This window comes from Caloenas nicobarica, chromosome 11 (genome assembly GCF_036013445.1).
Source record: "Caloenas nicobarica isolate bCalNic1 chromosome 11, bCalNic1.hap1, whole genome shotgun sequence".
In the NCBI taxonomy this organism is placed as follows: Eukaryota; Metazoa; Chordata; class Aves; order Columbiformes; family Columbidae; genus Caloenas; species Caloenas nicobarica.
In genome coordinates, this window is record NC_088255.1 from 11121571 (window position 1) to 11147730 (window position 26160).

Below are 26160 nucleotides of genomic sequence, written 5' to 3' on the forward strand. Positions count from 1 at the left end.
CACCTCTACTCTGCATTACAACAAAGTTAAATGCTGTGTGAAAGGCGTCATAAACCTGGGTTGCACCGATTGCATTCTGCAGAGCCAAGTTCAATAGTTTTGATCATTAAGGTGTTTAATTAGAAAACATGAGAATAGGTAGCACTATGACTCATGAATGTATTTCTGTTTTTTTAATCATTTACAATGTATTCTTTTGATTTGTTAAGTTTTGCAACATTGATGATTTGTGTGGTATGTGTTGGGTGCAGAGCTTCTTTGCAGAGAGATGCTTTGCAAGATTTTAGTACAGAAAAATCATTGCTGTTGGTACCAATAGCGCTTCTGGAAAGATATTGAATCAGGGACAAATTTACATTTATGTTCCCTGCCATCCTTACGTGAGCAACTGCTGCTCATATCCAAGTACCATACTGTCATTGGCACGTGTTGAGTACAGGTGACAGAACAAATTAAGTCCTCTATAGTTCACCAGCTAGGAAAGAATTAAGGCAGTGCAATATCTAAATGGTTATCATTAGGTTTCAGGGTGTATGGCTTTGCAGATTCAGCTGTGGTAGGTTTCTTGCTTGTTGTGCAGAAGCTCTGCTCTGTAAGGAGAAGGGCACAGCTTTCCTGTCCTCACCGAAAGCCATAACACCTGCTGCACGCTCCACAGCGAGGTGGGGATGCTGCCTTTGGCACACGTCACAGCTCGCCAGATACAGGGCTGTGCGAAACCGCGTTTGCAGAACACAACTACTAGCAGTGCCCACTAGCTTGGCTTATTTTTAGATGTATCTTTAGGTGATTGGCGAATAAATCCCGCTTCAAAATATTTTAGCAAATTAAAACGTCATCGGTTTGTAAGCTTGTTATCCTGCTCTGACGCTGTTTGTATTAATCGTTACATAAACAAGGGAGGCTGGGAAGGTTTGTTTGCTGCTCCCTGGCTGCCTCAGGTGACCTCCTCTCTGCGCGATGAGTCAAACCTGAATAGCTAAGAAGGACAATGAGTCACACTATTAATCTAATGTAAATAATCCCCCTTTTTAATCTAGGTAAAAGGAAATCTGCACCTTCTTCCTAGCTCTAATGTAACTGTTGCAATTTAAAATCAAAAATACTTTTGCAGAAATCTAGGAAGAAATTGAAAGTTTGGGGGTAGTTCATCACACCTATTTTTAACTTACAGCTTTTGCATTTGCAACTAATTTAGTGTTGTGACTGGAACTGAGATAGTACAAATTTTAATATACCCAGAACAACAGACATCTGTCTAATTCTCTCCTAATATGAGAGAATGTTACAGTGTTTTGATCAGTAATCAGTATTTCATCTCTTTATTTAGAAAGGTAACAGAGGAAGAACTAATTCTAGCAGCCCGAAGTCCTGTGGTAGAGTGGATGGCTAAATAATCTGAACGCCATGAATGTCCCTTGCAGCTGCTGCAAGCCAGTTCTGTTGATTGCTAACAGGGATGTAGGCAAATTGAGAAAGAATGGGATGTATATTTGAAATATACAATTTTGCTGCAAGCATACAGTAAAATAGTGGCCTTCATCACTCTGAATGAAAAAAAAAGCATCAGATGATATGCTGTTTTAAGGATTTTTCATCTCAAGCACAGATGCTTCAGTACTAGAAAGAGAGCAAAAGTACAATCTTTATCTTCAAAGGCATTAAATAATAGAGGTTATGTAGTTTTATTTGTTCTCTCTCTTTATAATTACCAGAAATAATTAAAATTACATCATACTTGCATTTTCTTCTAACTTAGCTGCTATGAAATACAGTTGCAAATATGAGAAGGGGAGTAAAATTTAACCTTTTAATCCTTGGCCAAATTAGGGTCAGCTCCCAGCATCATCAGCTTAGTTGGCAATTTTGTTTACAAACCATAAGAAGAGGCATGAAGGCTACACACAAATGCCCATCCACACAAAACTGGAAATAGGTGATCCCTCTGGGCATTTTTATTAAGGATACACTCCTTAGCCCAGCTAGAAAAGCATGTGGCAGATTGCAAATGAGTGCAGGGTTTCCTTGTGCCTTATGATGGCTTTGTTCCCTGGCGTAGCGGGAGGAAGGCTCACAGCCAGCAAATTCCCTTTCATTAGCAGCAAGTGTCATCCTCAGGTTGTGAACTCTGCTTTTGCAGAAAGGCAGCTCTCTACTTAGCTATACAGGGCATAGAGGATCTCTTGTGGAAAGTGGATTCATTTATAATTAGACTCTCCAGGGCCTTGTTTCTCCGGATGTGTTTGATATTAAAATAATGCAGGATGGCTGCAGACATGATCAAGTCATATAAAAAATGATTCTTCGGTGTCCACTGATAAAAATCACTGAGTTCAGTTCACTGCTTTGAGCACAGCTCATAGAATCAACCACTTGCTTTATGTTGAAATGTATTTTATTTTGATATTTTTTCACGGAAAATAGTAATTTATTAAAGAAGGAAAAAACCTCATTGTGCAGTAGTGCAAGTTTTTCTTTAGAAACATTTTTTTGGGTTCCAAAAATGATGTTCAGAAATAAATCTTTGCTGGAGCTAATGATTACACTGTCCAGTTTGGATCTTGGGAGCTGTGTTCTCGTAGTTATCCTGCATTTCTGTTTTCATACACCCTAGGATATTGGAAAAGCTCTGATGTGCTTCTTTATTATAATAAAGCAGCTTGGCATTTGAGAAAGTCTGTCTAAAAGTAAAAGGTGAGCAGCCTGTGGCTGCATTAGGGGATCAGATAAAGCTGAACAACAGAGGAGGGGCAATAAACTAATGCAAAGAGGTTGGAAACATTTGCTTCTCTAATTACTGTATTGAGTACTTGCCATTCCTTTTTTAGAATCAAATTGTCATGTCAAAATGTTTCATTGTGATACAGCTGAGAAGTGCAAACTTGGAGAAATATTTCCACAAAGCAGGAACTGCCCCTTAGTGATTTTTTTTTTTTTTTTTTTTAAATAAAAGTGCTCCCACTAATGCTCAGGAAAAAAAAATGTTTTCAAACAATGTTTATGTGAAGTAGAATACACTATTGTGACTAACTCAGGTGAACTCTTTGTGCTGTTACTTGGTTGGTAGAGTCAAAATCTGCTTTAAATGATTGCATTTTCAAAAAAATAAAAATAAAGCTTGCATTTTTGTAAATAATGCCATTATTTTTATTCTGGAGAAAATCTATAATAAGAATGAAGCAACATAGACAGCAGGAAGTCCAGCCAAGAGGACATAGTGGAAGTTTTAACTGAATGAAAACTTTCAGCCTGTGATTCAAGAAATGAAAGTGAATAGATGACATTTTATCTCATGCAGTTTTGGAGAACTGTGTGTTTTGATGTGTTTTAAAAAAAAAAAAAATCTATCATTGCTCTAATCCCTGAGTGAGAGTGAGCTGAAGAATTCCCTTACTTTAGCATGGCTGCTTGGAAATCTTCTTTGGGGTAGCAAGAGAAGGCTTCACCAACCAGAGAAAAAAAAAATTTTCTACAGTCCTAACCTTAACTAAAATAGCTGTGACAATGAAAATTTCTTTCTCAGGCCAGAATAGTAGAAGCACTGGCAGGCTTGATACCTGATAGAACTACGGCAGAACGGGTGCTGGGAGACCTCAGTTTAATTCTGGTGTGAACCACTAGATCTGTGCTTTGCTGTTGCCAGCTCCTTGTAACTCTTCAGAAATCAACATATATTAACTTGATAATAATTACACAAAATTTTGAATTAATAGAACTTCCAAAGTTCAATGTGAGGAGAAAGAATGAGAAAAACTGAGAAATAGCTTTTCCTGTTTTCCTTAAAAAAAAAAAAAAAAAATTCAATCCTCAGAAATGTCTTTTGTGACTGTAACTGAGCCTGTGCAATGCTGACCTCTGGCATAACCTAGAAAAATGACATCAGCATGGATCACTGGGCAGATATTTTACACGTCTTTTGTTTTTCTCAGTTTGCAGTGACACATTAGAACAGTTCCACTGGAGAAGGTGTCACTTTTCCTACCTACACAAGATTTATTGTTGTGGAATTGGTAGAGAAATTTCTAGTGGAAAAGATTTGATTGACGTGGACGATTATTTTGTGACTCTCGTAATCTCTTTCCATAGTATCCAATAATACCCTTATTTATGAAAACTTCAAAAGCTGCAGAAGAGTTAGGGTGGAATCTTGGTCCAAGTATAGCCAATTGCAAGATTCCTAGTGACTTCGATGGTACTAATACTTCATCCCTGAAGTATTAGGCTTGTTATTTTTCTCTAGGTTTTTGCAAGCCTTCCAGAGAACTATATCTAATTGCATGTCCAAGTGTTATATACAACTGCAAACTCCAGCCCAACATCCAGGTGAAAACACTTCCATGTTTAAAAGTTAAGCACTTACTGAAGTGCTTTGCTACAGGGCGTTTCATTTATAATCCTGCACATCATGGGATCACATTATATCACCAAGACTTGAAATGCAATTACCATTGGAGCTGAATGTGGCAGCAAATATAATGGCTAACACGGCACAGTATTTTACACATGGAGACTACAGTGGACTGCTAGAAGGGGAAAACATTCACTTTAACTTTACTGTGGCAATTTGTTTTATTTTCTATTTCCTTAGCTCCTGCTGGCTTTTGCTTAGTTGTTACTCAGACAAATATCTGTTCAAATGTGGCAGCTGATGGGAGCAGACTAGTTAAAAGTAAAATTCAAGTTAGGATTTCGGTTTTGTCCACAAGATATTTACATTAAAATAAGATTTGCTTAGATTATCCAAGTGTTTATTGTCCACCTACAACAATATGTTCTAGTAGCTGATCATGTCTACTTGTAATAGAATTCAGCATTGATTCTATTTTTATAAAAATTGGTGTGCTGGAAATGATAAATTTTACATGTCGTTTAACAGACGTCTCTCCATGTGGTTCCTCTGCAGACTGCTGTTTTGCTGACTTTTTACCAAATCTAAGGCATATCTTGCTGTCACCAGTATTGGAAAATCTAAACTCCTTTTTCCTGTGTTTCTCTGTCATGCGTATGTGAATGCCCACGCAGCATCTTACTATCCTGGGTCCAGCATGTGTCTTCCACACCTGCGTGAGAGTGGAGGGCACAACAATGATTCCTCCTAAAATGTACATTTCTTCCCTAGCTGCTCTGTGAAGATTCAAGGACCATAATGTTTCAGTGCATAGAAACCTTCTGCTTTGTTAGAAAACTCTTTCTAGTATTTTTTGTTGGTTTTTTGTTTGTTTGCTTGCTTGCTTGCTTGTCTGGTTTTTATATGAGCATTGAAGAACGCGTGAAGCCTTTGGTGTCTGCTCTGAAGCTGTCATTCAAGCAAGGTTTGGTCTTTTCCAACCTAAGTGATTCCATGATTCTCTAAAGCATCAAAAATGTGCTTGAACAGCTATGCCTATGTCCTCTGCTGTGATGGGAAGAGCTGGGTGTGTTGCAAGGATTTCTGCATGAGAAGGTGCTTTGGTGGTGGAGCGTTGAGGTGGAGTAATGCCTGCAGCAGCCAGTGCTCCTCTGGCAAGAAAAGAGGGAATGTACAGGGAGAGAGGACAGCGTTTGCTCATCGTTACATGGTTTTGATCACTGTTACTGGTTTCTGAATCCTTCGAAAGCCTTAGGCAGTGCAGGGGTACAGCAGCTTTATGTAGTCTCTGGTTGGATCAGTCCAAAAGTCGCTTTACTAAGATCCTTGATCCTGAGCTGTATGGATTTCCTCTCAACCATCTTTATTCTTAGATTTACTGCCAGATAAATTCTTTGTTACATAGTAATATTCTCTTCTCCAATTTAAAGACCCACTCGAGAATGCTAGTTAGACTTTTTTTCTATGAGGGACAACCCCAGAATCAAGTGTTACCTAAAGGTCTGCAAACCATCATGCTCAAGATGGTAAAAGTCTTTTTTGTCTAACTGGAATCTGAATAATACAACATTTGTTTTAAAAGATGGTGGGGTTTATCATTTCAGTAAATGAAAAATGATAGAATACACTAATTAAAAATTCCTTGTAACATTTCACTATAAGAAATGACATTGAATCTGAAAGCTTCATAATATTTAAATATACTTCATGACAGAACACTGGCAGCATTTAAAAGGTCTTAGGTGCTTTGAATTTCTGATTGGTTTGACAGCTTGACAGTGATTTGTAAACTGAAGGTGTTGGCACAGCTTGCTCTTCTGTTGGAGCAGGTATCAAAGTTCAGACTCCAGACTAGTCACCACTTGAACACAGAGATGAAAAATTGCTCTCTGATAAATGTTTTCACTGTGGAAGAAACAAGCTTCCACTCCTGAAAATAGTAAGGCCTGATCTGAAAATTATTCAAAGCAATTGAAAGATTTCTGTTGATTTTGATGGCCTTTGAATCAACCGATATCTTTTGTATATATCCCATTTTAAGGCGTACTGGGTGCATTTGGTGTTTATCACAGAGTAAGCTAAAGCTAAAACCCCTAGCGAGTCAAATGAGAGAATTCACCAACACTAAAGAGGGAAACAAGGCTTAATAAGATGAAGCAGGTAGATACTCAAATGTGATTTATAGCTCATTTTATATGATTCCAGATTATAAATCACTGTATCCTTTTCCCTCTTTCTCAGTCCTTCCAAACATGAATTAATGTTTTCTATTTAAGCCAAAATCTGAAAACAATTTGATTCTACTAGAATTTCTCTGTAGTACACCTAAAATACAGTTCTAGCTGTAACAGGACAACTTAAGATTATATATTTGTAATTTTAAATAAAATAATTTCATTTTCAAATACAATCTGTTTCATGATCTTCTGTTGGGATTTCAACAAACATAAAAATAATTAAATGGGGTGACTGAGCATGAAACACTATATTTGCAAAGTTTGTTAGCCATGATAATTTACAGTTGTTTCCATTGCAGTGCTGTATTTTACATATTAAACTGAACCCATATTACATTGTTAAACCATAAATTTTCATGGCTTACAAACTTTGCAGGTGTGGTGTTAAATGCTCAATTGAACTGGTTAATTATATGCATGGTTTATAGCATCCTTGTAGGAGACGTGGAAGCTGCACATGTGGGCAGTAAAAGCCCTTCCTAGCCTTTGCCTAGGAAAATGACTCGAAGGTGCACACATTTTAAATTAAAATCATGGGGATTTTTGTAGTGTTCTATTTTTAGTTAAACTCTGGAACTATTGGAAAGGCAATCGATACTCTGCAGGATGGTGAGAAATCCTTTCTGAGAGGAAGAATGCTGAGTACTGGAATTAATAGATGTTAAGAGCCACTCCATAGCTGAAGCTATCTGCTTGTCTCCTGCCTTGTTGAGAGATGGTAGAACTGCTCTCAGCAGCTACAAACACCCTCTTCCTGTTGACGTTTTCCTTCTGAAGTGCTTTCACAGATTTTCCTTCATTGAGGGATGTCCTCACCCTGAACGCTCCCCAGTGCTGAATGCTTACCTGGGAAGTGCTCATGGGAGATGCTCCCCAGATCTGAGTACCTCTGTGCGAGTAGTTCTCGAGATGAGTACAGTCCTAAGATTGCCTCATGGCCAGCAGAATATCGTGGGGAAAACCATGGCAAATGGATCAAAATCACCCCTTGAGGTCCCCTCCAGCCTCCTTTGTCTCTGTGTCAGAGAGACGCAGGCATAGGATGTACTTTTTTAGTGTGAAGACAATCTGACAAAGGCACATGCTGACTATTTGCTGCAAATGCCCAATTCTCAGTAACTTCGCATAGAACTTCATAATTTTTTGCCCCCTTTTTTTTTTAAGATAATAGAGCAAATCATACTTATAGTTTATTTTGGCAGCCTGGGAAACTGATATCAAAATATAAATCTGTACCTGTTCTCTTAGCGTTAGTGGCAACATTTCAAATCCTGTCAGTCATGTCCAATTTGACATGACTTACTCAGGAAATAAATCACTGGCACAAGTCAAAATAGAACCAGCGTCCTAAATCTCAGACCCAGTCTCTGTCCCTAGTGTATTCTGACTCTAGTAGCAGTCATTCTTTCCAAATGAGGCTCAGCATTTAAGACCATAGCAAAGTCTCAGTTGCAGCACTGAAAATCACAGGTTTTATGGTAGGTAAAATGGAGAAGGTAATTTGAAATCTACCATATGTAAAATGCTTTATGTTTGCATGCTCGTTTCTGCTGCCTCACACATTACTTAGTTTTACATTAGGCTAATGTAGAACAATATTAATGAGGAAACCAAGGTGTAATGTTCTTGCAAGAATGCTGACAGAAGTGAGTCCAAGTTTTAACCAGGGATTGCTTGCTTTAGCATTATCTCTATTGCCTTTAAACATGCTCTACATTTTCTGGGCAAATATCATTTGGAATTAATTGAATGGAAAGCAGGATGTTCAGAAAATGCATCTTTAGAGTTGTTGAAGTATGACTTTTTAATCAAACTGAGTGATTGTAAACATAAATTAGTTCTTGTTCTTCCTGCTGACTTGAAAATGGAGAAATATGTACACTTTTAGGTTCAAATCTTTTTCTCATGAGCTTGCAGTTTCAAACCTTGCAGATGCTTTGCTGGTCTGGTAGAACCATTATGTAATCACTATTACTTGAATGTCACTTGAAGCACAGGCTCTCTGCACATATATGTATTTTTTTAAGGTTTTACTATAAGCCATTATTCTCCACATTCCCAATATGTCATCTTAAAGCAAAATTCTGCATGTGTCTCTATCTCCTTCCTCTAGGAAGACAACATTTCAGGGTATCCTTAACAATTTCTGATACATTTTTTTCATAAGGAGTGACCTTAGGCTTTAGGACAACAACCAGCAAAAATACAAAGTGTATAGTTTCTCCACATAGTTTTTATAATATCTGGATAAAGCTTTGGAGTTTGTGGGTCTTCAGCTTCTCTGGAGTTCTCTTTGAGAGAGAGAACATTTTGTGGATGTTCTTTGAGTATCCAGTGGTCTAATTAGGTATAAGCTGTAAAGCTGAATGATCTCATTTAATATCCACTGGATAGTCTGATTAGAGTTTGGTCTGAAGCTTAATGGGAGCAGAGAGAAATCTGCGTAGAAATGCCTGCACCTGCAAGGAAGGGAGCATTTAACACAGAAACAGCATCCCAGTCATAGTCAAATATTTTGTACCGAAGTGCAGATCCTTTTATTTGCATAATACTAGTTATATAGGAGGGAAATAGATCTTAAATATGTCACTATTACACTCATTGAACATTACGGAACACCCCTAAAGGAGTTTAAACCCCATCAATCTGCAACGTACAGAAGGAATGTCCAAAATGGTAGTAAAAATAAATAAATAAAAATAATAGGAAAACCAGACATCTTCTTTGGACAGTTTCAAGTATTTCCTCTTATGTACCTTGCTGCTGTGGCTTGAGTATGACCCTGCATGTGGTGAACACACTAAAAAGTTAGTTCAAAGGGGTCAACAGCAGAATTTGGTTTCACAGAAGTAATTTTGCTGAAGGTTCAGAAGTAATTCATTCCACATCTTGATGATTATGTCTATCTGGGTTTCAGGGTTTCTTTAAACGTGTACTTGAGCAGTAATTGTTATTTGCAAACATAAAAAGCTTATTACAATGTAGATGAACAAAAGAGAATGACTTTAAAGAAGGATTCAGAGGGCAGTTTTAAATTTTATTTCTTAAAAGGGAAAAAAATAGATCCTCCTTCCACCATCCCTCATGGCTAAGTCAAATAAGAACAAGCTCCTCAGCAGCTGTGATCCTCAAAATGCTGGCAAATGGTCAGAGAGACAGTACACAGTGAGCTCTGCTTACTGCTGTAATCTTAATTAATGTACTGCTGTCTTGTGCTCTCCCCACCTGGTTGTTGCTTCTGTTTCTGTGCTTAGAGAGAAAGCTCTGGGATCACATCAGGGACCATCTTTTTGTTCCATGTCTGTATGGTGTCTCTCTCGGTACTCATGAGCAGGCTCCAGATGTGTTTCACTGTGCTGCAGCTTTTTATTCTGAGTTACAAGCTGTGGTCTTCTCCTTTTTGTTCTGGCTTTTGAGCCAATTTTGCTATTAGGTCTTTTTTTGGGTGTAGGAGGGATCTAAAGGCACTCCTGACTCATTATCTTGTTGCTTATGGGCTGCTAGACATATAACAAATGCTTAAGCTGTGTGAAGGGTTCATGTCAAAAAATGTTCAACGAATGCCATTACGAGAAAGTATTTCACCCTCCTTTACAAATTTAATAAGAGCTGGTTTACATATTACAGTACATAATGTCCTGGCTCTAGTAATTCACTCTAGGATCTTAACTCTGCTCAGACAGTACCTATGTGACTCTGTAACCCACATCTAACCCATAAATTATACTTCTGGAGCTGCAGCAATGACTACAGCATTTCACAAAGCTGGTAGGGACTTTGTTAATTAAATCAGAAGTAAATACGTCCCATTATACTTCAACTTTAATTTGTTCCCTGAGCTAGTTCACTATGGGATTCATGCTGGAAGAAGAGGGCATCTTAGGGAAGAAATGAGTGTGTGACAAGTGGGAGGCCAGATGGTGCCTCTTCCAGCAGCACCATTAGCTTGAGCTGGTTTAAATTTCACCGTGGTGCAAGTGCTTTTGCATTCATGCACTGGAGCGTGTGCCAACATGGCAACTGAGGTTTTCCTTCTGTTTAAGGTGTTAGAAAACTCTTTCTGTCTCAGAAAAGTCATATCATCTTCTCGCTTGAGCAATGCACTGAAAATGCAAATCTCTGGTAATTCATTCAATTTGTTTGTGCTTCAGCTTAGTCTTTTTTTTTTTTTCTTTTTTTTTTTTTAAACTGTTACTCCGTAATGACTAATGATGCAGAAACTGTGGAACTGAAGTCCTTCATGAACAGGTAAAGCTCAGTCTTGCCTTAGTAAGCACTTTATCCCAAAATCCAGTTTTACCATTGCAAAACATGAACTGGCTGATCAGTAGCTGTGCCATTAAATGACATGGGAAGCACTGCAGCACTGAACTGATTTTTTTTTTTTTTTAATTATCATACCGTTGGAGAACATTGAAGTGAAGAGAGACATGATGTGTCCGTTACATTTCTGAGATTTGTTAATAACTTGTGTAATTGCCAAGAACATTACACCAGGAATTGGAAAGCCTGAAATGAAGGAACTGTCTTGAGAGCAAAAACTGCTGTTGGCCTTTGTCTTTCCTTTCAGTTTCCTACCATGGTGATTCTCCTCTGTAAAATCATTTTATCACCAACTGGCGAGTCGCAGAATTTAAATCTCAGTCTTTTATGTCTTAAAGACCTGGCTTTGTCAGCACAGGTCACCTTACTGAAGTCTCTTGTGAGCGGGGAAATGACGTGTGGCATTTTAAACACAAATATGCTTTCTCTTTGGCCAGTTCTCATCAAACACAAAGTGGAAGTATTGTCTCTCTCTTTTTTTGGTGGCCTGGCTGATAAGTTACATGGCAGAGTGAAACGAAACAGCAGACTATGCTTTTTACTAAAAAGTGAAAACACCTTATTTTGTCTTCAACGAAATTGATCCTGTTTCTAATACAAATGCGAGAGAAACTCATGCAGGGCTTTCCACGGACATTTTTGACAGATGCAGTTTATAAACTTTTAAGGTAAATGCTGGTGTTGCTGTTTGAGAAGTACAGATGTAGGTTGCCGGTTTTAGGAGGGTGAACACTGCACGTCCCCAAGACAACCTGGCTGAAACTCAGTTCTCCTTTTGCCACTTTCCTTCTGCACCACTACAGATTCTTGCAGATATTGAGATTTGGCAATCAGCGATTGAAAAGCTTTAGTTTTGCCTTTCCAAAAGAAATAACTCTCTCTTTGTTAATTAATGTATTTAAATGCCTGGGTAAATGCTGCTATTTGACCCTCCAGTACAGGGAGACTAAAGTCCTAGGAACTCTAATAGGAGCTACCAAGCTAAAGCCCACCTCTAAAGTGGAGATGATATTTTTGACTCTTTTTTTTTTTTTTTTTTTTTTTTTGGTTCTTAATTCTAATGGAGATGAACATAAAAGAAAGTGAACCCATGCTAACAACTTCGAGAGCATCTGTCCATATCAGAAAATTGGTTATGCAGTCAGAGAGCTGAGAGTACGGACTAACTGGGGCAAGAGGTACAGTGTGTCTCACCTGAGGGAAGCACTTCTAAAATTTTATTTTTATGTCGTTGGGACTAGTGAAAAACTTGGATATTTTGTGGGTGATAACAGTACAGAAATGTTCTTAAAAAAAACCAAACCAAAATGAAACAAAAAAGAGAAAGTATTTGCCATTCTCCTGTGTTAAAATGAACGGAATATCACTGGCATGCAACTGGAGGAATTTAGGTATAATAAGAGATCCAGCCAGCTTTAGTTGAAGAACATGGAGGAAATTCAAATGTTAGTACAGAAACTGTCAAACTTTCAATCCTGCTGTCATTATTCCCAATAAATAATTTAGATTGTTTTAAATTCAGATCGTTTACTTTCAACAATTCGTCACATGTACTAGTTTTGTTTTGCTTTTGATAGGGAAAATCATAAATTATCCACTGGACTGTTAATGTCACACAGAACTAATCAGACATATAATCATGCATGATATACTATCAGTTCTCATGTATTGAAATAATGTTAATTATGAGGATTTCGTTTATTAATGTTGAAATATGTAGTTCTGCTGTGTAACTGAAATTAATGGATTGTAATTTTGAAGAGTTACTAGCACCATCTTTAGTGTTTATTAATTAGTTACGTGTTATGTCGTCTTTGACTGGGAGAGCTTATGCTGTGTTCATATTACACATTCTTTATTGCCAGAAATTGGAGCTAGAAGGTCAAAATAAAAGATTTAAGGACAGAATTAATTCATTTTTTTGGAAATCATCTTTCAAAGTCAAGAATTTCTCTTAGTTCTACAGAGACTGAAGCTAACATGAGTAAGGAACAAATACATTATAATTTAATCTATTTTATAAAATTCTATAATATGATTATTGTTATTGAAAAATCCCATGTAGATTCACTACAAAAATATAGCAAGGTGCAGCTGATGTGCAAGGCTAGGTTAAGAGCAATGAAAACAATGCACTGAAGCAACTGTTCTCAGTTATCAGTATTAAGTGTGATAGGAGTATACATGGTACTCCTACCCGCTTTTTTTTTCTTTTTTTTCCCTTATGTTGAGAAAAAAAAAAAAAGTCAATTAGACCGTGACAGGATATATTTTTGTCTCACTTGGGTTCCTTCAAAAATCCCATTAGGCACTTATCAGCTTCTTAACATGCCTAATAACTCATGAAATTTTTTCTAAGTGGTTTGTCCAATGAAACACAGATCATTGCTGGCGTTATCAGAAACTAAATCTAAGGGAATTTTCCTTGTCTTGTTACAAAGCAACAGCCATAAGATCTGGGGTATTTCTCCAACTGTTCAGAACCTTTAATACCTTTAAGATACCATCATGGTAAGTTAAGGGCAATTTTTTTTTTTTAAGTTGAAAAATACAACTTCATTTGCATCAGTAAAAGACTTCTCAGAACCTATGAAAAAGGGTCTGAAGACAAGCGCAGAGCAATTTCTGAAAGGGATTGGAATAGTCCAATTTGCAGAGCATAATATTTAAAAAACCAAACAACCAAACAACAAACCAAAAACAAAACATGAAAAACTTCTTAGCTACTTTCCCTGTTTCCTAAGATTGTTCTCATAGTTGTTTCTCACAGACTTTCTCTTTTCAATGGTCTTCCAGGCCTCAGTTAGGTATAGTCTGTGTCGTACCTCTCTTGCGCCATAGTAGTCCTGGGTGTAGATCATACCAAAGCCATCTAAGGCGACACAACCAAAGTCAAGGGTAAGCTCACACTGCAACCAAACATATGCTCATAATTCACCTTGAAAGAAAAGCTGAGTACATTTATTAATAGTAAAATTGTAATGGGAAAAAAAAAAGGCGCTGAATTAATGATGAAACAGAAATTGCAGTCATCCAGGATGCTGGTTATAACCTGGTGTTCCCCTTGTGCTCAACAAACTCTACAAGTCGCGCATGTTAAATGCTGCAAGCAACCGAAAATGGATGAGGCAAGAAAATAAGCCTTGGAGAGAGGAGAGTGCAAAGTCATTATGAGTTTTAAACTTCCAGTAAATCAATCTCTTCCCTGCTGCTTGACCTGATCCCAGGTACCAAGTTCCCCCAAATATGTGTTTAGAATGGAATTCTAGTTGTAATGGAACAAACATTGAGGAAGAACTTGCCAAAAAATGAAAACAAAATGCCCACCTTTTAAATCTCCTGAAAAGGAGAAAAAACACAGAACAAAATGTTGAATGTTACTCTTACCTTGCCTAAACTACGTATTGAGCAATGCTGAATACTGAAGCTTCCCAGAGATACCTCAAGCCCCTTTTAGTTAGACACACTGAGAAAGCTACAGCTCAAGAAAACAAATACAGTGCTACAGAATTGGATTGCCTTAAAATGTCTTATCTGTTAATGTGACTAACGCTGTTGAATAATGTGAAGCAGAATACATAAGGAATTTATTTGTTAATTTGTTTTTATTTTTACAGTCAAGAGAAGAAAAGACTAAATTTTGTACAAGACAGTAGAGTAGGCTGTCAAGAATTACAGATACGGAGCATTGTTTATTTGAAGACCTGTGAACAGGAGCTGTCAGACAGAACTGGCAAGCACAGCACACAGCCCAGTCTTTTCAGAGGTTACTGACACTGAAACACTCTTTTATAGAGCAGCTGCAGAAAACCAGAGCAAAATATGACAATGTGGAGACAGTGGGGTTCAGTCCATTGCTCTTAGCAGCAATTGCTCTGGAGAGGTACAATCAAGCTCCTCATTACATGGGTTTGCAAAATTGGTACCTATAGAAAGTAGAGGTAGGTGTGCATGGAAATGGCAGATCTACTTTGCCCATATTCATGGCTTCTATTTCAGTGAGTTTCAGATAGATTTCTAGATCTTGGAAAAGTTTAGATTTGGATCATGGTATGATTTTAATTTCCTCTTCTGAAAATGCTGGTAATGAGGAAAAGGCTTTCATTTTAGATGTTAGACTCTGTGGTGATCAGTTGAGACTTTTTCTAGCAGCAACATTTTTCTGTTTTGTCATAATATTTAGAACCACTCACAAAACCAGTTTCAATATATTTTTTTAGTATTTGCGGCAGGGTTTTACCTTTACTGGTAGCCTGCAGAAGGGCATGGATACCCTTGGGTGTTTATACAAATGTGTTCCTTATGATAACACTTTGACTGAAGGGCTTTTAAAATGTTTTCCTTCCTAATTAGATTTCTATCTTAAATCAGATTTTGATTAAATGAAAACTACAGACAGATTGTAGTGGTGGTGGTAAAAATATTTGGAAAAGGAAAAGAGAGATTTTTCTTCTTTTTCTTCTGTGAGTGACTATTTCAAAAAAGAGCTGAAAAATGTAGTTTGGCTATGAAGCTGCCATCTCCTTTGGAAAGCCTGGTTATGATTCCCTGTGCCTCCCTTTCCAGCACTGCACATGGCTGGCTACCCTGCACCTCTCGCAATTCACTTCACCCGGAAGACTTTTATCAAATATTCTCTTCTTTGTGCGATAGAACATGGGAGAAACAGCCCAACCAAGAAGCCGCCAGAGAGAATCATTTGGACATCAAGTCCTTCTTTAGTGCCTTTCTTCGTGGAACACTTTGTTGATAAGTTTTTGCCCAATAATCACACTTTGCCGTAGAAAATGTCATCTTGGATTTGATTTTTGTCATATTCTACGTGGGGAGGGGAAAAATGCAAATCCGGTAACCTTACTTTTGACCTTAGAATGCAGATGGCCTCTTCTGTTGCGGAATATGATTTTGGGGAAGGACTGGATGTCCTAAGTGGCTGGGAAAGTGAGTAGCAACCAGCAAATCTTTGATTTTAACACAGTCAACTTATTTGCAGTGCTGGAACCCTTTTGTGCTTTTACCAACACATGGAATATGAAATAGTTATTTGCAAACAGCCATAATACTGACTAGAAACCAAAATTAACCCGTACAATTTACTTCCCATTTGAAACATGCTCTGATCTTCAATTTCTACTGCTAGCCAGTCAGCAATGAGAAAATCATTTATAAATCCATGTTTCCAGGAGTAAGAACAAACACCAGAGTTACTGCTTGGTACTTAAGTCTTATGACAATGTGCATCCCACAGCTCTGTTGTTAAAGGTCTCCAATACATGGTATTTGTGAGCTAGTCCACTTGAATCTAATCCTTTCAATGCCCTGTGAAGATGAAGGTTATAGTTATAATTGGAGTTGCTTAACTGTCTGGGACTTGGCTTTTGCAAGGAACTACTAATCCTGAATTGTAGCAAACAACTCTTTCACTACTGTGCCGTTTTCCAGGGGTACTTTGCTTCCTCAAAGGGAAAAACCCAACCAAACCAAACACAAATCCTGCTCTGCTTAGGAATGGAAAGCTCTTCATTCATCCAGCCTTTTGTCACTGAGGACACCTGTGCATGTAGATTACCTTGGGATGGTGAGGTACGAAAACTCCTTCTGTCAAATGCCCCCTATCTGAACTTAGAAAGAAATCAATAATGAGAGAAATGCATCAAAAACTTTTGTGCAAAAGAATCAAGAGTGACAGATGGTCTGAGTCTGGAACATATGGATTTTGTCAGACAACAGGAAAAAATATATAAGATCATGTTATGGAAAAGTACATGTAACCTCTCTGTGTGTACTCTTAAGAGAGAAAGAAGGCAGCAGAGTGTTTCAAAACTTATCATTTTTTCTTTGACAATGATTTAGAGAAAAGTGGATGAGAAAATATTTGGTACTCAACCTTTCTAACCTCCCAAGAAGTGCTGATGCCAGGAAAAACAGATGGCACTCAGGTCTCTTCTGAAATGACAGTCATTCCACTCTTGCCAGATCTCTGTGGTGTGCAAAATATATGGTATAAGTCACTATCAGAAAACAAGTCATTAATTAATAACATTTCACTGCTCAAGGATCAGATAGGTGAGAGTGCCAGTCAGGCAGCTGCCTCTAAGAAATCTGCTTGGCAGAGAAGGAGAACGGGCACAGTAAGAGATCACTCTCCCCACCCCTTTACCTGCAACGTAGGCATCCATCATTACAGGTGATCAAGCCTAGAAGTATTTATCATCTCTAGGGCATGAAGCTGTTTGCAGTCCAGAGTATAAAGAAAACATAAGTGAAAAACCCCAGAATGATCAGTCAAGTAAAAAAAAAAAAGTTGGAAAACCAGACAGTAGAATAACAGAAAAATTCTAATTAAATCCTTAACTGTAATTAAATTCAGTGCGAAGTGACAAACAGCACTTGCAGAATGATTTTTGCTGTTGATGCACTTACTATGTAACTTATGTGTGGTTTTTCTTCACAGTTACCATGCTAGTGTTCTTTTGTCTAGTTACAGGCAGGAGTAACCCCCAGGAGCACAATTAACACCTGCATTTTACTCCAAGATTTATGTCAGTGCAGCTCTATAGATGATTTGAAATCAGGGCTTTCCAGTGAAACCAGGACACGGCCTTAGCCGAGGCAGAAACCCAAACGCTTATCATTGTCTTCCCCACTCTCGTATTGATGTGTGAAACTTTTAGAATCATATTTACTGGGCATGAAACAGTATACTGCATGATATGCAATATTGCATGATGTATTGCGTGTTTGTGCTAAATTTGCTGCAGTGCTCTATGTGATATGTGCTTACCAAGGATTTGTCTTTGGACGTGCAGTTAGAGAGGCTGACTCTTCTGAAGGTGTGCTTGCCTTTTCAATGGTGGTGCAGAGTGAGTCCTTCACCACATCTGTACCAGACCGAGTGAGGTGTTCAATACGAAACACGTTTCTCTGACAGTACGAGTTGTCAGAGGAGGCGCGCCTTGTTCCTGGCGGGGTCAGTCACCTTTTGCATTTTGCCATCCGTGTTTTCCATATCCCTCATCAGCTCTTTTATATATCCCGTGGTCATTTTGTTTGTGAAGAAGTCTGTCTTGTTTGAAAAATTTTAAGAAGAATGTCTCCTGAGATTGTGCATGCAAAGCTGAGGTGGTTTTGTTTGTCGTTTGTTTTTTAAAGTGAGTTTCATGCTTATGAAGAAACTGTTTCCATGTACATCTGCCTTGAGGGCATGGCTGGAGTCCTGCTGGAGAGCTGTGCTGATGGGGAGGGTGAACCAGGAGCCGGGTACTGGTCAGACAGTTATCCCTCCCCCCGAAACCTGCAGTAACAACAAGGTGTAAGCTCTGTTACTTAAAGTGTCAGCCTTAGGAACTGAACTGTGAGCTTATTTTGCAGAAACAAAACAGCCAGGAGGGCACCAGGTTCACTGCTGAGCAGGTTCACTGCTGAGCAGGTTCCCCTCCAGCCTTTTCAGCAAGGTGCCAACAGCCCAAGTTTCCAGGTTGGGAAACTGCTGAACTTCTCATTCTCCCAAGAGAAAAGCTGTCTGAGCCAAGTTTACCTTCACTTCCCAAAACTTCCAAAGTTCTAGTTCACAGAAATAAAGCTGCTATTCCTCAGCATCTTTTGTTTTTCAGTTATTCTGACTTTCTGTGGAGAATGTCTATCCTTCTACTGAGTTCCTCGGGGAGGAACTGGAAGTAGACTGGGAAGCTAACGATTTCCATGAGACGCTCTACTCCAAAGCTCTTTGAAAACAGTGTGAAAACATAGGGCCTCTGAGGCTGGGTCACTGGAGGTTAGTTCCCTCTAAACTCTTCTTATCAGCCTGGCAAAAACATCTGTGTTAAGATATTCACTGCATATCTGCACAAAGGATGTAAAATATAAAACAAGCCTCCAAAGGGACAGCAGCTGCATAATTTAATTGTTTCTTCAAGAAAGATTCATTCAGTTAAGACATCCAAAAGGTTATTCCATGCCCATGGAAGAAAGAAGACCTTGGGCAGCAGGTTTTCTCAATTCTTGGCTTCCAAACATCAAATAAATCCTTTCTTCTGGGTTGCTGAGAGCAAAGGCAGGCCTGCAGTGGTGCCATACTGCCCAGGGAAATCTTTCTGTGTAATTCTTCTTGTTTCTACAGGGGTAGAAAAAATGACCCACATCTAAACCAGGAACCATCTTTTTGTCTGTTGTTGTACTCAGCCTCACAGAGGTTTCTCTATGACTTTTTTTTTTTTAAATGATTCTTTTTTTTTTTTTGTATCATTGTAAAATGCAATAGATTTGTTCCGTTTAATTGGGAACAGTTACTGCCAAAGGTAGCTTTAACCTGATATTCAAGGAATTTTTGTTTTAATTATGCTTTTATTAGCAAATTTCAAAGTTGCAGCCAAGTCTATTGTGTGCTGCTCGTATTGGTATAAGTTCAAATATATATTTTAAAAATTGTATCTTAACCTTGTCCTAAAAAGTAAAAGAGTTCTTTAAATAAGATTATTCTAATTCAGCCTGCATCTTATTTTTCCACAAGATAAGAGATCTCGTGACTGTTGAACAACTCTCCCATACTGGCCTTTTATGTTACTTAGAGAGAATACAGGCATATAGATACAGTACTACAAATGTAATACTGTGCCTATGTCTGTTAACACCTCCTTCTGAATTAAAAAGCATCCAGTGGTATCAATAGTGAACTATATGAAAAAAGATTCAGACCGTGACCTCCCACCTGTTCCAGTCAGAGATCATCAGCCAAAAAAAAAATTGTATCACATTTTATATGCTTGAAAGTAGCTGAGGTCAGAGAAATACAGAGATTACAGAATATTGCCCCAGAGTACTGCTGGAATTAAAGCATTAAATTAAAGCATAAAATTAAAGCATTTGGCTATGACCCAAAAGCTTTGGTAATGTGCAAGTAAACTGCATGATAAAAAAGGTTGCAGTTGCAGGGATGGTTGTTTTGGCTGAAGTTAGATGTTGAAATTGGTGATGCAGAGGAGAAACAAGATTAGGGCTGGGTGAAGTTTCTGGCTGATTAAATTTGGATACTGTTAAGAGTGGAAATGTCTGAAACTGGACTGAGTTTCTGTATTTGTTTGGAAGCAGACAGAGGTCCTGGATTGGAGGTGTGATCGAGATGGTCTTCAGCTACAGTCCTATGACAGTCTTATAGTTGGGCAGAGCCATGGTCAGTGATGGTGACTACAATACAGAATTAGGATGACACCCAGATGTAGAACCAAAATATGACTGGAAGTAGTTAGGCTACTCAATCAAGACTGAATTTTGCCTGCAGACTTGATTTAATGTGGTTCCTTCGTATGCTTTGGACTTGGAGGGATGGAGGTCTGAGCAGCAGTTAAGGGAAAAAAAAAAATGCTTTCAGGTTTATAACGAGGTTGTCATCAGACAGTTCACAACTCATGTGCAAACATGTGATTACTATGGCTAGAGTAAAAGCTGGAGACTAGTGCTCCAGAGGCAGAAGACAACTTCTTTCCGCTGTGATTAGGATTGAAGACACAGGATGGTTTGGGATTGTAGATCAGTGAAAGCCTCTCTACAGCCAGAGTGGAGCTGTGGATAGGGTCAAAGCATCTAAATAGTTGGCACAGAAGATGATGAACCTGCTTTGAGTTAGAATTTTGCCCAGTGCTGATGCTGGGTGGCACTATGGTGAGTTTAAGGGATGGAGACAGCTCTGGCTTGGAGATGATTGTTGCACTGGAAGTCTTAGACTACAACCTCACGGGGGCTGAGATAGGCAGAAGGGGGTTAGATGAATATTTGTTCCATGAGTAAACACTTTCATGAACATGCAGAAATTAATTTCCCTTTGTTTTATTCAGTGTTACACAGAAATTAAAATGACAGTGAATACTTAAGAAATATAAGCTTGTTATAATGAACAGATGGCAGCTCAGTGAAGCTTTGTATGAAGAAGATAACCAGTCCTTTTGTTTACAACACATACATGTCCTGTTTTGTTTTAATTATATCGTTGTTTTTCCACCCAGGCTATTCACTTAAAAAAACAACAAAACCAAAACCTACCACCACTGCGTTTATGTCAGCAAAGCTAATAAGCAATCCGCAAAGTGGAACCGTGTAAGCAAATGCTCATGAATATTGAGAACTTCCTGATAGATGTGGTGTCTGCCTGTGTCGTTTGGATCCGTCTTGATGTCCCTTGTGAAGTCAAAGGAAGTCAGAACAAAAATCGTCTTGAATAGCTGTCTAGCCAGAAGCTCAGTGCTTTTCTGAATATTTTGATGTTATGCTTTGTTAAATCCATTTAAGAGTCTTATGTTCATGAGACTGAAATATATGAGGACGGGAAAACTGAAATGCATTCCCTCCTGTCAAAGTCTGTAGGTTTAAGACAGGATTTAAACAGTTTCTAACTCTTTTATTGTCTAATATACTTTACACTGTAAATGGCAACATTTAATTACAGGTAATAAACACAGAAGCCACTAATAGGATTATCAACACCAGCTTTCATTGCCTTGTGCTGTCTGGTAGAAAAGCGAAAGGTGCAACACGTTATTGTAGCCTTAGCAGAGGGCCCCAGTTACCGTCAAAACAATCACCTGGCGGATGTGCATTTGAAAAGAAGAATTATTTATTCCTCTTCTTTTCAGCCTCTTTTGGAAGAACCTTCTGCTGCTTCCCATGGCTGCGATACCCTCTAGCGGCACCGGGCCGGCCGCAGCGGCCGGGGAGGCGGCGGTGGCCAGAGCGGTGGCCGGTTCTGCGCCCCGGGGCTGCAGATGGACGTGGAGCCGGGGCCAGGGTTTGGGGAGGGTTGGTGCTCGGGGATCGTGGTGCCTTAGTTTTCTTTATTTCTTTTTTCTTTTTTTTTTTTTTTTTTTTCCCCCCCCTTAATAGAGTGTTCAGTTCCTAAAAATAGTATCCACCATCTAATTCTTTTCTAACCTTGTTCAGTGTTTCATACCAAATCCCTGAGCTGTTCTAGTCTGGAAATACACAAATTATAATAGAGCTACATCTCAGCTGTTAATACTGTTCAGTCAGTCAGTATTAAGCAAGGTTTAACAACCTACCCTTGCCTAAAAAAGCCAGAGCAAATATGACTACTCATGTGTGACTTAAACCAACATCATTACCCAAATAAAAATTTGATGTCACCAGTGTTTTGATGATGATAAATTTCTTGTGGTGTACCATATATTACTTATATCAAAATAATGTAATATTTCAAAGAAGCACTTAGAGCCTGTAAAGTTTTGGAACTCTTTACTTTCAGCATTACTGTCAACAGTATATACATGGTACCTTGTGCGTACACTGTATTTCATGCTGGGTTTCTGCTTCATTCGGTGAACACAAAGGCCAGAGCCCGTAAAATTAACAGCTGCTTACTCTAATCTGTGGCTTCAGGCCTCATGTAGGTTGTAATCTAACTGCAAGTGCAAAATTATTTGTTTTTCTTCGTCTTTCTGACTGCATTGCAGCAGCCTGGAGTAGTACAAATCCTGACACTGTTGAGGGAAGGTGCAGTGGGTGTGGGAGATGTCATATTATTCCTTTTCACAGTTCAGAAACTGAGGCACAGTATTTTGACATCAATAGCAAAAATATACTCTTAATTCAGATTGCCAGTGTAGAAAGTCTATGCTATGATTTTTTTAGAGTACTTAACATTTCCCAAAGCTGTGGGAACAATTTCAGTCTGCTTCAGTTGCTCTGTTCTTCTGAAATATGACCGCAGAGATCAAGCTGGGAACACACATAATATTGAATATGTAATCGGAGGCCATCTTTCAAAACTTAGTTTCAGTGATTTACTTGTCATCACACATTTAATCTGTGTTCCTTCAGCTGCCTTCCTCACAGAAGCAACCTTCCTCCTAAAATCTCATCTCATCCTCTTCATTTCTGCAAACTTCATTGAAAAATCAGTGAATTGCTCTAGACACTCTAGGCCTTCATTACACAGCCCAAAATGAGTTTTGTAGTTCCTTTTATGCATGTGCTTGAAGACTTGGAAGAAAAGAAAGAAAATGCCATTACAGATGATACCTTTGTGTGTCCAGCATAGCTGGGCTGACAGCCCCAAAGCTGTCTTTGCTGTCTTCTAAGAATATCAGATTGAAGCCTTCTTTGTGCTATCATTTTAATAGCACTGTGTCTAGCCTCTGTGTGCATAATGAAAATTCTCAGGTTTTTAGGAATAAAACAAGATGAAAAAAGGCACCATGCAAACCAGCTATTTGCTGTATTTTCCCATCCTCAGCTATTAATTTCCCTTCAGTCTCCTGTGCCTGGAGTCCAGTACTAGAGCATTTCAGTTATTTCACATAAACAAAGGTAAGTTTAAGGAGAAACATTAACTTTTAGAAAACATCTTTAGTGCATAAATGGGAGAGGTCTAGATGAACAGAACTGTTTATTTTAAACCATAAGATTTAAGATATCGTTAAATTTGGGAATCTATCAGCCTGGTAGCACTGCACTTATATTTTAGTTCAATTTTGTTACATAGGAAGCTTGAATTATGTGTCTTGTTCTGTTATTTTGGTTCTTGACCTTACTGTTACGTTTACAAATAATTTCTGGGTTTTTTAATCCTGTTATCCTCAATTCATAAAACAGATACATTAGTAAATACTGAAGGCTCATTCTGTGCTGCGTAGTGCTGTACTTTGGTGCAAGATATTTGCTTCCAAAATGGTGCAACCTCTTCGAATTCTTGGGGTAAAGACAACATTCTTTTTGCCATTGCTTCCTCAGGATACTCTGGGTCGTCTTGGCAAGGATTTAGGATTTGTTCTCAGCCATCATGGCCAAGCTCATGTATTTCTGAAATCTTTGATTTGGTCAGTCTCAAGCTATCTGTCTTTGACAGTGATTTAAACTACTCTACTTTACATTAGAACAGCTGTATGTTCACAGCGTAGGGGAAAGTTGCTGCTTTACTTCTATACCCTCTTAACAGGCTGTTTGAGATGTAGGACAGTGCAGGCTCTCAGACGTGGTAAACTGGTCACGCTGACGATAAGGCTTGTCTTTTATTCTTTTTGCAAACAGATTCCTGCCATAAGAAGACTTAGCTCACTTGTAGATTACTCCAAAATGTAAGAAATGAATCATTCAAAAAGCTTACTTGTGGTCCACGTGTTTGCTAGTTGGAATATCCCTTAAAATTTTCACCAACTTGTGAAAAAAGGTTTACTTGTGAATATCAGTGACATAAAACTGATTTTTTTTATGTCAGTGACTTTTACTGGAGAATGAGGGATGCACAACTTATTTCTGTAGGGTAAGTCACCCATAGGGAAGCCAACAGAAGGCATTCTTCACCAAAAGAACTATCTTTCACTGCAGCTCAGCCAGTTACATGATTCAATCATCCCCTTTTCACTCCCTGCAGAGAAAACTTCAAATGACCCTTAAGCTTTCTCCCCTCAGCTCTCAAAGCCTTTTCAGACTGCCAGGCTGCTGTTGTTTTTGGTGTCAAATAGGAAAAACTGGAGCTTTGGTAAAGTTGTCTCTCCCATTAAAGTACAGTGTTTCAGTTGAAGGCATGACCACTTGACCTGCTTTATTCTCTCAATTTCTGACTTTACTCTCCTGCTTTGGTGATCTTGTGTGAAGCCATCACATGTAGTTTTATAAGACCAAACCAACCTAGGAGATCTCTATCAAAAATACCAGTAACTGCTATTAAAAGGTTGCTTAGCTGTATTTCTCCGTAACAACTGATATCATAGGCCAAGCCTGCTGCTGTTTGAAATAATTTTTTTTCTCAAAATGTGAAAAATGTGATTTCTTCTTGCCCATCTGCCTTTGTAGACCCTTATATTCCTGTCTCTAATCCTGTAGCATGACAGCGTTAGGTTTCAGCTAAGACTATTAAAAAGCTTCTGCTTGGTTAACCAAACAATAAATAATTGTATGTTTTGTACCCAGGTACTCAGCATGCCTCAAAAAATCCAGTTCAGACTGACCTTTTTGATTTCGCTGTGCCCTTGCACACCTCCTCCCAAACGACAGGTTTGCAGCTCGGGTTTTTCAGGTTGGGCTGGGCCAGGGACTGCTGCAGACTTTCATCCCCGGCAGCAGCTCCGTTCCCCTGCGGTGGGAGCCGGACTGTTTTACAGCTACAACCAGTCACTACAGCCTGATCTCAGTCCCCTGCCCCGAAGGGGAAGATGACAGCAAACTACAGATGGTAAAAACTGTATTGCAACACTCATGCGATCGCTACGGCAGTCGGAGGCATAGGAAATACTGTCCTGAATGAACCAAATGAGGAAAATGTCATTATGTTTGGTGACACATGCCTGGTTCCATCTCAGCTGCTTAAAATACCTGGATGAAGCATGAATTAGCAGATAAAGAAGATAAAGTATACAGTATTTTAAAAGCTTTCCTTAAACAAAACAAAACAAAACAGAAAAGAAAAATATTGCTGTTTACCAATGTGGCATGATGGCTGTGGAATTCAGTGTGATTATTGATTTTTTGACATTTGCATAGAACCATAGTAACAGTTGGCCGAGTTAAGCCGCATAACTATAGCAGTACTGCTAAAGACACCGTATTCTGTATGTAGATGAAACCATTTTGTTAGAGAAGTGCTTAACCTGCTATGCCCTATTCTGATTTGGTGAATTGAAACAAGCTGTATGAGGAGGCATTGGATAAAGACAAAATAGATATAGTAAGGCAAATGTTGACACTGGTGTATCAATGCATGCCTCTATTGGCATAATGCTGCCAGTAAAGCACTAAATATAGATCAGGCCTAAAAATATTACGAACTTGAAAGGTAATGTGTTAAAACAGTGTTAAATGGTCTGAAGTGAAAGCTTAAGATCTGACAATATCTTATGAAATAATACTAGACAATTCCATGGCTATGGGGATTTAAACTTTTGTGTTGTGTTTTTTTTTTTTTTAACCTTAGTTTTCTGGTGAAATTTAGAGCCCAAGAAATAGTGAAGCTGAAGAGAGATTTTTGAATTAATAAAAATTGGATCAGATTCCAAGGAGGATAAGCTGAAGGGAAAACACAACATTTTGTTATAAACTACACCAACACAAGTTTTCTGACACTTCTGGAAAAACTCAATGTACATTAGTGATGGGTAGTGTTTTACTAGTGTTGTTACCTGTTTGTTGGCATGTATCCTTCCTTGTGTAGCCATTCCAACATGAATAACTTTGCATTCATACCCTTCTAGATGACATTAAAAGCACATTAATGCATCTTTTTTACACTGTGAAAAATATAGAATGTCA